This window comes from Amphiprion ocellaris, chromosome 7, assembly GCF_022539595.1.
Source record: "Amphiprion ocellaris isolate individual 3 ecotype Okinawa chromosome 7, ASM2253959v1, whole genome shotgun sequence".
Classification (NCBI taxonomy): domain Eukaryota; kingdom Metazoa; phylum Chordata; class Actinopteri; family Pomacentridae; genus Amphiprion; species Amphiprion ocellaris.
Window position 1 is genome coordinate 979,244 of NC_072772.1, and position 12,460 is coordinate 991,703.

The 12,460-nt window shown below is 37.3% G+C and overlaps 1 protein-coding gene across 3 annotated transcripts in view; it reads left to right on the forward strand.

Annotated features, from left to right (window-relative positions):
* Positions 1-12,460, forward strand: part of pitpnm3 (PITPNM family member 3) — a 109,840-nt gene that overhangs the window by 65,046 nt on the left and 32,334 nt on the right. The window lies entirely within an intron of this gene.

The following is a 12,460-nucleotide window of genomic DNA, read 5'->3' on the forward strand; positions in this document are numbered from 1 at the left end:
TCATAGCAAATGGTCATTCTGGTGGACTTGGTGGAAATGCTCTCAGAGATTCCAAACAGCAGCAAGGACTTTATGAGGGGATGAAAGGTCTCTTAACAAACAGACACATGACCAATGAATTTTATTAAAGTCCACAGTACCAAAGGCTAAGCACATAAGAAGGTGGTGTTAGTGAGTAGAATTAGGTTTGATTGGATGGATCATAGATGATCGGCACACAGTGTGTATGTTAGATTTTTATCTGACTTGATCTTGACTTGCTGAACTTGCACATGCTGACATATGTTTACATGCTACAGCACCTTGTATGGTATTTTTGCACTACCTTAAGCTATTATTTTTTCGTACATTTTCATCAATGTGTGATCAGTTACACCAAAAAAGCTATCTTCACAAGAATAAGTTTTTCTTCTGCTTTCATTGATATATTCATACTTATGATTTTTCTACTAGATTTTTATATTTGCACATCTCCTAATGTCTGATTTTGTGAATACACTGACAGGATTGCTTCTTAATTCTGTTATACAGTGTACAATGAGATAAAGTAATTCTATTCTATAACAAAGTGGCCACAGTTTCTGATTTACATCTGATTTAACAGCTTATTGGTTGTAATTTTGACTCAACAACATGTCATTTGTTAGAAACTTTTCATTTTACTTGTATTGGAGAGATTTTAGATTTCATTGATCTGATTTTAAGGGTTTACTCTGTTAACAAAAAAAAACATTGCATGGTTGACAGTGACGTGTATCACCAAGAGAGGCTGAAAACATTCAGATTACAGACAGTAAACTGCAAAAAATATAACAAAGTTCTAGTCTCTTGTATTGTGATGTTAGACTGATTTAATTCTTGAAGTATTTAGCATAAGGATTCTTAAAATAATATCTGTACAGATGTTTCATCCCCGACAGTCTGAATATCTGACAGATGAGTAATTAAAGCTATTGTCTTGTATTTCTTTCTACTGTAATAGTTTATTTATTGATATTGTCAGTGTATTTTTGCAGCTTTTATGGGACAGATCAGCTTAGCTGGTGTATACGCAAAGTGATGCGATGCTGATTTATATCAGATATTCAATTGTAGTTGACTCTTTTGACACCAGACAGCAACCAGGATGCAAAAAATAAAAGTGGAAATAAAGAAACAGTCCTACTTCTGTATCTAAAATTCTCACTAATGACTGTTTGACACTTTCCTTGACTATAAAAGAGGATAAATGGGCAACACAGAGCTTTGTTGTTTAACGAGACATGTCACGAAGTGTGTGCCTGCAGGAATGAGCACATTGATGCAAAAAATTGCCCAGTTTGCAAACATGCTGAAGGTTAATTGAGAAAACACATTGACCAAAGCCCACTAAACAGACAGTGCCTGTTCATTAGTATGCTGGAGACATTTCTCAGCCCTCACAAGAATGTGGGCATGTGGAATATTAAACTCCTAACCTTTTTACATGTGCTTGTTTTTAATTGTTAATTCACCCCTTTAGTATTAGAGGTGAGTCCTTAGTGGATAAAATGAATGCCTAAATGACATTTTACGGTTTCCACTGATCCTGAGGCCTCTGCAAGAAAAGTCTGCAATGATCTGTTTGGTTAATTAGATACAGATACTTTGTATTCAGGTTTCATTTGTGGCACCAATTTCAAAGTGAGAGTTAATTTTGGATTTTGGTCGTGATAGTGGCTCAGTGATGATCAGCAGTCAGCAGATAAGTCTTCCCTCGTGATAAATTATACAGCATTATCTCCATTAAACCTCACAGGTCTTATTCTTTTCAATAGTCTCAGTAAAGTAGTTCTGTGCTTGGCTGGAAGATATTTCAGAGATAAAAATCATGATTGTATTTTCTCTTTTTAGTCTTCTGCCTGTGCAGGAAGCTGCTTGAGCGTAACTAATGATTTCACTTTACATTTACTGTCACATGTCCCAGTGGTCACCAGTCTTATCTCTGACAGCGTCACTTAGTCTTCACCGCACTCCAATTACATACTGAGGATGTTTTTGTCTGAATTGTCACTAATCATTGTGGCTCAGAGAATGTGTTTGGCAGTCAAGTCGAGCTTTCTGTCTGGTTTGGTGATTGATGTTCGCTGTAGTGAAGCGGTGACTAGAGAGTTTTGAGTGTTGTAGCCGTACAGCAGCTTGACATCCCCTTGGCTTTCACCACAGCCCGAGATAAAATATTAAAAACAACAATTTCCCTTTGGAGTTGAGCAGGACTGAGTTATCATTGCATGTTTAGGTTGGACAAACACACACGCATGAAAACATGCACAAGTCAGACATGCATGAAATTTCGCTCATCAAGACACTTGTTCAAATAAAACAGTATGTCACTAAGGAACAAAACTGTCTTATTTTCAAATAAATTAATAATAAAAAGAGAATTACATCAATTTAAATGCATAAATGTACAAATGTGATGTGTAATATATTTATTGTACATTATTTATTCAGTCATTAATTGTTATGTTAGCATTTCTTTTCCTGCAGGAGGTTTTTCATGTGTCTGTTAACAGAATTTAATTACTACTTTAAAGGATTGCACTAACATGACAGGAGGGGACTTAAGATCAATTAAGATTTGAATTCAAAATACATAAGAGAAGTACCATCTTATTTTTTCAACCCCATCCTCTGGTGAAAAGCAAATTTTCTACCTTGTTGAAATGTCTACATGGTGTTTTTTTTTACATACTAGAAGACATATCAGGAGCCAAATAAGAAGTCAGTGCCATGGCTGAACATTTATCCACCTTGAAACTGCAGCAAACTGATGACATTTTCAAAATCACAGATTCAGACTCCTGGGGTTTCGTAGGTCACAGACACAAGGAACCAATCCTATCAGCCTGCAGGGTGGGATTTTCTGTATCATAATCTTTCTTTCCAGTTCAAACATGTATGGATTAATTACTCTCACATTAATGCAGAGTAGTTTTACAGTGTTTGAGCAGAATCGTAGGTGAGCAGGTGTGCTCCAGCTGCAGGCAGTGGTGAACGGGTGGATTGTATGGGGACTTTTTAAGGCAGAATGGGATGATATTCATGCATGTGACTTAAAAATATCTAACTTCGACACGCAAAGATGAGTATTTAGTGGTTTAATCAATGATCAGAGATTGATCTTAAATCCTTTCCATGTTCTCAAGCAGCCAGTCAGTAAACTGGCCAAACTAGAAAGAAAGAAAGACTATATAGGCTATACTCTTAATCATCACACAGGACCATCAGGGAGACGCATGATCGTCCCAAATTCATTCTGCAGCGCATAAAAAACAACAGCAAGAACATACAGTCAGAGTCATAGAGAGCCTTCATCTGTGATGAGAAAGAGTTGTGCAACAGATGGTTCAGTCCCAGCAGGGCCCTGATGTCAACATCATGGAGTCTGACTGGGATTACATGAATACACTGAGACACACTAAATCCACAGAAAAACTGGAAGATGCTCGGAACAATCTACATGCCAAGTAGCTAGAAGAAACGTGCACTTGGAAGAGAATTGACGCTGTGTTAAAGGCAAACAATGATCACAGCCAATGTTTATTTGATTTTAGAACCATAAGAACCAGTTTTCTCAGTATTTTAATTGTTTCTGTGAGAGCTCCATTAATGAGTAGCATCTTACAAGATTGTACTGTACAATTATTGGCTATAAATGGTACAATAGTGGACATAAAAATGTATGTTTATATGTTTTTATTTGTGTATCTCTCAATGTAGTCATTAATTATTTTATAAAAACTTTTAATTTCTATGTCCTGACTTTTTTCCATAAATATATAACTTAAACAACAACCGTGAACCAGTTAATTATATTTTTAAAATTTCTTTTATTTATTGATTAAATTCTATTGAGAATATTGACCAAAATACAAGCTAAGAGCATTTTACATTCGAGTGACAAACTTGTCAGTGCAGTTTAAAACACACATAATGATGACACCACACACATCTTTCAAAGAATCACCAAAATCACACTATTTGTCAGATGCAGAAACTGTAAAAACAGAAAGAATTGCCTTTGTAACTCTCCAAACAGGAAATGCAACCAAGTTTAAGCTTAAAATTGTGATATTTTATCAAAATCACTTGATTATACAGTCTCATTTTTTAAAATGGCAAAAATAAATCATATTCTCTGACCAGATTCTGTAAAATCCTAAAAAATCTTCATTCCTCTGCACAACCAGGAAGCCAGTATTGACTCAGCTGAGACCAACAGCCACGTGACAAAAATTCAGGGATTTTGGCTGAACTGCAAGTTGTCTTTACACAGAGCAGATAGGAGACGGATATGGAAAGAAACTGAGAATGTAAGTGGTAAAACATAGTCACAGTTTTTTTCCTTCCAATATTGGTAACAGCTGTGTTAACTGTTGTATATGTTGATGCCAAGTATTTTTTTTTTTTTTTTTTAAAGATTTCTGGCATTGTAACTGTGTGAGACTGCACAGAAGACATTTTTTGAGTTCTTTCTACTTCTAGCCATGGTAGTTTTGTTTCCATAGAGGTGCAGGATTTTATTTTACAGTAAAAAATGAGTGAGAACAGTGAGAGAAATGTGACAGGAGTAAAAAACGGTTAAATGGCACTTATTTTGGTATGCCTGTTTTGCAGTTTTTTGTTACCTGTCAGACCACATACACACATACATATAGATTGCTCTTTGGGTAATGTATTGGTTTAGCCCTTTATACTTTGTGAACTCTTTGTGAAGCTAATCAGCTAGTTGGAAATCTCCCGACAACAATGAGTAGCAAATGCGTGTTTTCGCTCTCCGGTGAAATTAAGGAAAACCACCTCAAGCCCAGATGGCTCCTGGTCCTGAACATACTCTCACAATATGTGCAGTCAGTAGGCATTCATAAACGCCCACACACCAACAAACACAACACTTATTCAACTGAACTTTTGTCAGTTAACAGTGTTTGCTCTAATGACAGTGTTGGACTTGTGAGTGTGCGGAGACTCATTTATTTGCGTGCCAACATAAACATCTGAGGAACAGGCAGCCACACGGAAAGGAATTGCTGCTGTGTGGGTAATTTGCTCTCATTCTGGGTAACAGCTTGGCTGAAAATCACACCATGAAATAGAGGTGGCAAAACCTCTTAGCACCTCAAAGACAAACTTTCACATAAACAAACCACATTGGGCTCAGCGCTTGATAATTCCCCATGTAGGAGATCCCCATAGAGCGTGAGCATGTTTTTCAGCCTGTGTTGTCCCCGTTGCTGTGTGTGGAGAAGGCCTACTGTCCCCCGAGGGACGCTCATTATTAGCTCTGTCTGCTAATGAATGTACCTGACAGCACCGGCTAGGAACTGTGTGTCAAAAATAAAAACACGTGTAATCCATAAACACACTTGTACAAATACATCCCACACAGAAACAGTCGGAAAAGAGCACCGAACGGGTATTATTGCACAGTAGCACATCCAATTAACAGCAACAGGGAAAAGGCTTCTAAATTGATTTCATCCACAACCAGCAGCCACTGCTGTCACAATTTCAGGAGAAAAAAACATTTTAGCTATTAAAAACTTCATCTCGGCAGCGGGACATAGAAAATGTAATGGATTACTATTTCAACTGAGTCAGTGTCATTTTTCACGATCAGTCTTCTGTCCAGAAAAGCGAAGCAGGAAAAGCAGGAGCAAGCCCACTTGTCCACTTGTTTCCACAGCAAGTGACCCGAGGTCGGTGAGGTAGAGGCTCATTATTCCGGCCATTGGTTGCTGGGGACATGCCGTTACTATTTCTAGACCCTCTCCCTAATTAAGGAGCCTCTGCAGAGGGCCTTTGCTGTTGGTGTTAATTGTGCAAACGTTGTGCGGCGCTAAGCTAGTCATTAGGAGACAGGAGAGAGCAATTAAGCAGGAATCTGACGGACTTCAGAGTTTCATAGTTTGCTATTATATGACGATGGGCGAGAGGGTGGCAGGGGAGCATAATAGTCTGTCTCAAGGTTATGCTGCATGAGATGAGGCTGATTGGAGGTTTAATCGGCTCACTCGGCTTTATCTTTCTCCCCGCTTGTTGTTAATGCGTCTCTTCTTCATCACATTACCAAACCTTGAGGAAGAGTTCTCCCAGTATAGAACAGTGTAATTACACTGCCTTTAGGTGTCACTGAGTTCATCTCCGGCAGTGTTTTTGAAGAAAAATTAACATAGTAATCACAAAGTGATAAAGGAAAAAGCTCTCTTGGTTCAGAGATAAAGGATAACCTTACTGCTGACGTCTGCAACAAGGCTGCAAAGAGGCTTTATTCTCTTATTTTTCAGAGACGTGTAGTTTGGTGACGCGTCAGGATGACCTCTCTGTTTTCCCAGTTAGTATCACTTGCATTGTATTAATGTGAGCAGAAAGACATGAACTAGGTAAACATCATGAGCCAATGACTCATATCTTGAAATAATGGAGGCCGACTCGTCACAGTGACACGAGGAAGTTCTTCTGCTATTCAGCGATGGTCAGCTGGACTGTCTCTGGATGTGTCTCTTTTTTTGACGAGCCATAAGCCTCCCAAGTAGCACATTTGAATTGTCTGCTGTCTCTTTGCTGGTCGATGGATGTCAAGTTTGCCATTGAGAAACTAAATCTAGAGGACTATAAAATCCAGATTACAGAGCAGCATCTGTGTCAGCATTGCTCTGTCCAAACAGTTTGCTCCTACTTTGTGATCATCAAAACTGTGGAGGAAATTATAGTTGGGATATTTAAGATTAATTGTAGCCATTAAATACAGATGGGATTGTTTCGGTGGAGGCTTTCCAAAGCACATGTTTGTACAGACCAAGATATTAACAATTGCCTCAGATTAATTAGCACCACTGATGCAGGGCAGAGAATAACCTGCAGCCCTCGAGGACGTTTTTCCCATCAAACTGCCACCACAGATATACCGGAGGACTGTTTAGCTCATGCACAGGCATACACAAACAAACAAATCACTTTTGTGCGCTCTCTTGAATGTAAAACAGTGACTGCTTGGCGTTAATCATACTAATCATACGTTAATCAAGTAATTATGCAACGCAAATAATGAGCACCTCACCTGACATTTGTCGAGCGGAGCAGCAGGTGTTAAACCTCTGTTCCTGTCCCGCGACTTGTGAACTCTGCTCAGAGGTGGAGTTGCATTTGGAATATTAAGTGCAAGTTTTGTTGGAGTTCTCGGTGAACAAGTGTGTGTTGTTTTTGGGAGTGTGTGAGAGGAACAGATGTTAACAAGAATTTAATAAGATCAAGGCCCAGCGAATGCAAAGCTTGGACCAAACTCACGGAAAATCTTAGCTGGGATTTCTCACTTCCAGAGCTCAACAAACAACCACTTGAGAAGCAAGTCATTACAGTTTCAATTATGAGGTGACCTGATGGAATTTAATGCCAATAGATATAACTAAGTGTAATTATCTTATATTTACAAATCCCAAACCTCAATGGCTTCGGATTTTAGTATAAATTGATTGTCTAGTGCTCTCCAAGGAAGACTTGCCTTGCTGATTAGAAACTTTATCTTTGAGTTCTTTTTAACTACATACAAGGAACATGTCTATCTCCAGGTTTCTTTTGCATTGAATACACTTAAGTAGATCAAAATTGCAGTTTTTGATCTCATTTCAGTATTTTATTTGCCATAATGACCACCAGCCGGATGTACTTTATCTCATCGAGTAAAGTTCATTCACTGGCAGTCACATTTGCTTATTTTAAGGGAGAGCATGGTTTTATCTCAAAGTTTGGCCCTAAATTTAACAGGGCATTTTTTGCATCGAGTGCTCAAGTTGTCTAAGCTGAATATTTCACACAGCAGCTTCTGTAGACGGAGTGACATTGTTGTTATGCAAATAACCGCCCAAAGTACGGTTCTGGCAACACCGAATATATTACAAAGGCTTCCTATTTTTCCTACAAATCTGAACCGAGGCAGCTCAAAGAGCAGAAGCTGTCTCGAAGCGCTGCCCTCGAGAGCATCGTTCTCACACTGCAGAGTTAACACTTGCAGAAGCAAACAGCCTTTGAAGAGCTGATCTGCTTTCCTACTGACACATCAGAGCCACATCCTGCGCTGGGACTCTTTATGAGCAGCTTGAACCGCAAAGGGCTGCTGTCACTGAGGCTACAGACCTCTAACTAAGGACATGGAATGGGTTAAACATGATAGCATTAATTAAACTTTAAAATGCACTCCCTCAAAGCATTACAGCACACAGACTGCACTGGAACAGACTGAGTGCAAAAACACTGCGATTGATGGGCACATTTTCTCTGTCTCCATTCAATAATTTTGCTAGTGGCCATGAAATTGGTAAATGCATTGTGCCCACTTGAACATTTAAAAATAACACCAGCTACTTATCTGAGTGAGTCATATTATTTCTGTAAGCTATATTTATTTCCCTTATTTAGCCTCCCACATTTACATGTTCATCAGATTATGGCAATTATGTGGGTAAGGCCTGAAATCAAAGGCACAGCCAATAGAAACAGTATTATTCAGAATCAAGTTCCAGCTAATCATTTAATATTTAGTGAACTGATATCATTTTTGAACATAACACACTTTGAGTAATGCACACTACTAGTCACAAGTTTGGACACACCTTCTTTTTCAATGCTTTTTATGTATGTGTACTATTTTATATATTGTAGATTAATACTGAAGATTAACACTTTTTTGATTATAACATAGTTCCATGTGTATTCTTTTATAGTTTTGATGTCTTCAGTATTAATCTATAATGTACAAAATAATTAAATCATAGCCATTGAATGAGAAGGTGTGATCAAGCTTTTGATTTATAGTATATGTTAGCTGTACTGTTGTTAATACCGTATCGACCAGAGGAGGTGGGCAGTTTTGTGGGGGTTTAGCCAATCAAGGGGCACCATGACAAAGTCTTAAGTGACGCTTACTGACTTCCAGCCATTGCACACGTTCCATCAAGCGGGGCTGAAATGGGATAGCGTTTCTACATTTCAATGGCATTTGTAAGAGACATTTTTATGATTGAAATTAAATAAATACAGTAAAATAACAGAAGATACCCATGTCATAAAAAAGAGCAAATTTCTGTCATTAAAATGCATTTGCAGTTATGTGGATTTTACTTTGCATTTTAATGATTTGATGAAAGATATTTACACGTATGAAAACTATGAAAGTTTCTGTAATAATAGTACATATAAATATGTAGATACCAATAGAAATCGTGATCATACACTTTTCAAAATGATGTAATTATACAAGATATCTTGCATTTAACAAACAAATCTATGTAAAATGACAACCAATACAAATACTAATTTTAGAAATATATTCATGATATTTAGCTTGAATTTAACAGTTTCGTCTTCCAAATATATTTATCAAGGAAATATTTATGAAGTCAAAATGGACTTTGTTTTGTAATTGTACTGATATTACTAAATATTTCAAAAAATTGCGAAAAAAAAATCCGGAAAATAAGAATAAGTAGTGTGTACCATGTTTCAGCCCTGCTTTTCCTGATTTTTCCTGCTTTTTCCTTTTCCTATTAGCTTTGGCTGTGTGCATCCAGATGAGAGGATTTAACTAATATTATAGTTGTGTTCCCAGTGGCAGTGAACGCTGCATGTTATTTGCTCAGACATGCAGGAGTTGAGCTCCCTTAAGCTCACTGTTCACCTTTGCTTCAGACTACATAAAGACAGAAACAAAGAGGAGATTTTTGACTTGGTTAAATATTCTCAGCTTCCTACTTATAATTCCCCTCTATTCCCCTCAGGGGTGACGCTGCAGACTTTGTTTTTGTGACACTTCATTGCACAGTGGCATTTTCTTTGGTCTCACACCCTTCGTTTTGTCACCTGCGCCAGCTTGATATGTTGTCGACTCACTGTGAACTTCACTTTGCTGAATTCGAAGAAGGACTGCACTTTGGAGCACAGTGAAACTTTGATGTCAAAAATTGCCGCCATTTGTACTTGCAGAACCCACCTGCTCAGAGCAGAGAAAAAATTAAAGGCCACATGAGTTCTGTGCATGTTGAAACAAACATTTTACCAACGATTCTGTGGATGATGAGTTTGCCTGTTCAGTTGTCGCATATATTTGTCCATGTGTGAAACCACCTACACGAGTGGCTGATGTAAATACTTGCCCTCCAACACAGATCTGTCACTGCTTTGATTTGTTAGCAGGGATTGTGCTGAATGCGGTGCTGCTAGAAACACAACAATCACACCTAAACCTCATTTCTTTCCAGCAGATTTCTCATAAACTGTGCAGCATAGTGTTGTGTCTTTGCTACAGAAACTGGCAATGACCAGAATCCTGTGTTTAATCAGGAAGATGTGACATTAATGGAGCTAAAAATTCTCAAATTTTCAAAGTTGCATTTGGATTTGAAGTGTTTTGGTTTAGAAAATAAAAATATAATGAGATATTTGCACAGTCAGTTTAAATAATCAAGGTAACAGCGATCACAGTCAGTGAAGGAAATTTAGATTGCTTCAGCAACAAACAGCGAATAAACCAACTCATCGCAGTCCAATTAACAGAACAACAGGCACATCTCATGCATTTGAGAAATAAACACATTTACTCACTCAGATAATATTGGAAGAACCATATTAATTTAATCCGGGTGCGCTCAGTAGAGAGAGTGCTCCAAAATGTGTTTAAATTTAAGTCAACTTCATAGTTATTTCACTTGCGTTTTATTTAAACAGTGCAACTTATTAGAAAATGTAGAATATTATCTGTAGAAGGTATTATTTAAATGTAGGCTACTCAAGCTTGCCAAAAAAACACAGTCAAACAGGTGTAAGTCAAAGTGTGCAGAAAGTTAATGATGAGGATGGAACCTGCTGCTGTGACCAGGTGTTGGTCATTAGCTAAATATATCCATGAACTAATTAGTTGTTGTGTTTTGCCTTTCACGACAAGGCAAAACCACTGATGAATGTTTCTGGTGAGTAACTCTTGCCTGTGTTTTCAAAGCCGTATATATCCTATTTAACTGTGTTATTAGTTTCATTTATTTAAACTAGAAAAATTGAGGCCAGGTCCTTATTTACAATGATGTGTAGTAACAGTTTAAATGGCCTTACAATAAACAATAAACAAATACACACAATGAAAGAAAACAGTCCAAAAAACAAGGTACAAATACAGTTAATTACAGTTTGTGGGCTTTTTATTTTTACCAGTTACACATTTTCTCACTGTGGATTATTTTTTCACAGCAATATAAAGTCCTGCAGTTCTATGGAAACAGCACAACCATGGCTACCAGAGAGAAGCTCAAAAATGTCTTTTGTACAGTTTGACGCAGTTTGTCGTAAATCTTAACAAAAGAAACATTGAGTGTTGACTTTTTTATTCATTTCTTTTACAGAACGTGAAAATAACCTTGAATTATCATGTTCAACATTTTCCCAAGTGCCCACAGGTGTAGCCAACACCGGAAAACCAAAAGATGGCTATACGTACTATAACTTAGATTTATTTCACCTCCGCTCTGTGTAAACACAGCCTGCAGTTCAACCTAAAAGTTCCTGGATTTCATGTGACTGTTGGTGCCAGATGAGTCACTAATGACTTCAAGGCTGCACTGAGGAGCTCAGAATTTAACTTTTTTTTTTTTTTTTTTTTTTTTTTTAACAGAATCTGGTTAGTACAAATACATATTTTTGGGAAATGAACTATCATGACTAAAATTTCAGAGGTTTTCTGATGGAATGGTGGAACAGAGATGAGTTCAAGTACGGATCAGAAAATAGAAAAGCAGGTGAATCTTTCCATTTTCAAACTGGTAAATGGGGATTTTTTAAACATAATATTTCAAATATACTGCAGTTTTTGCAATTCAGAGGATTAATTGATGTCAAGTAACAATTTAAAATGACTTGAAAGGATAAAAATACTAAAATGCATGGCAAAACAAAACTATCTAATAAAACACTATGCAGGTAAGGCTGAACACTATGAGTAAAAAATAATACTCTAATTATTTTGACAAATATTGCAATTGTACTGAGAGTCATCAATTGTCCACATTTCAATTCAAGAAAAAAGGGATGTTGCAGTCTTTACTGCCCTGTGCCAATTAAGCATGTTTTCTCTGATTAGTAGGTCTGAGCATCTCAGTAGCACCAGAAAGCTTCATTTATAATAGCATGTTGTGACACATTTTGCTTGTATTTAAAAGTTGCAGCTCCTGTGATTTGGATCTTCCACTTGGCCAGATTGCCATTTGATAGTATGTTGATTAGTTCTTCATCTGTTTATGCAAATACTGTTAGATAAGCTTACTAGATCCATATACAGTCACACTGGGTTGCACTGGGTGACATTAATTTGTTGTAATGACTATAGAGCTCTTTGCAGCTAATTTGTGATTTTAGGCTATGAAAACTAAACTGACTTTGGCAACAATAGCAGTGGATG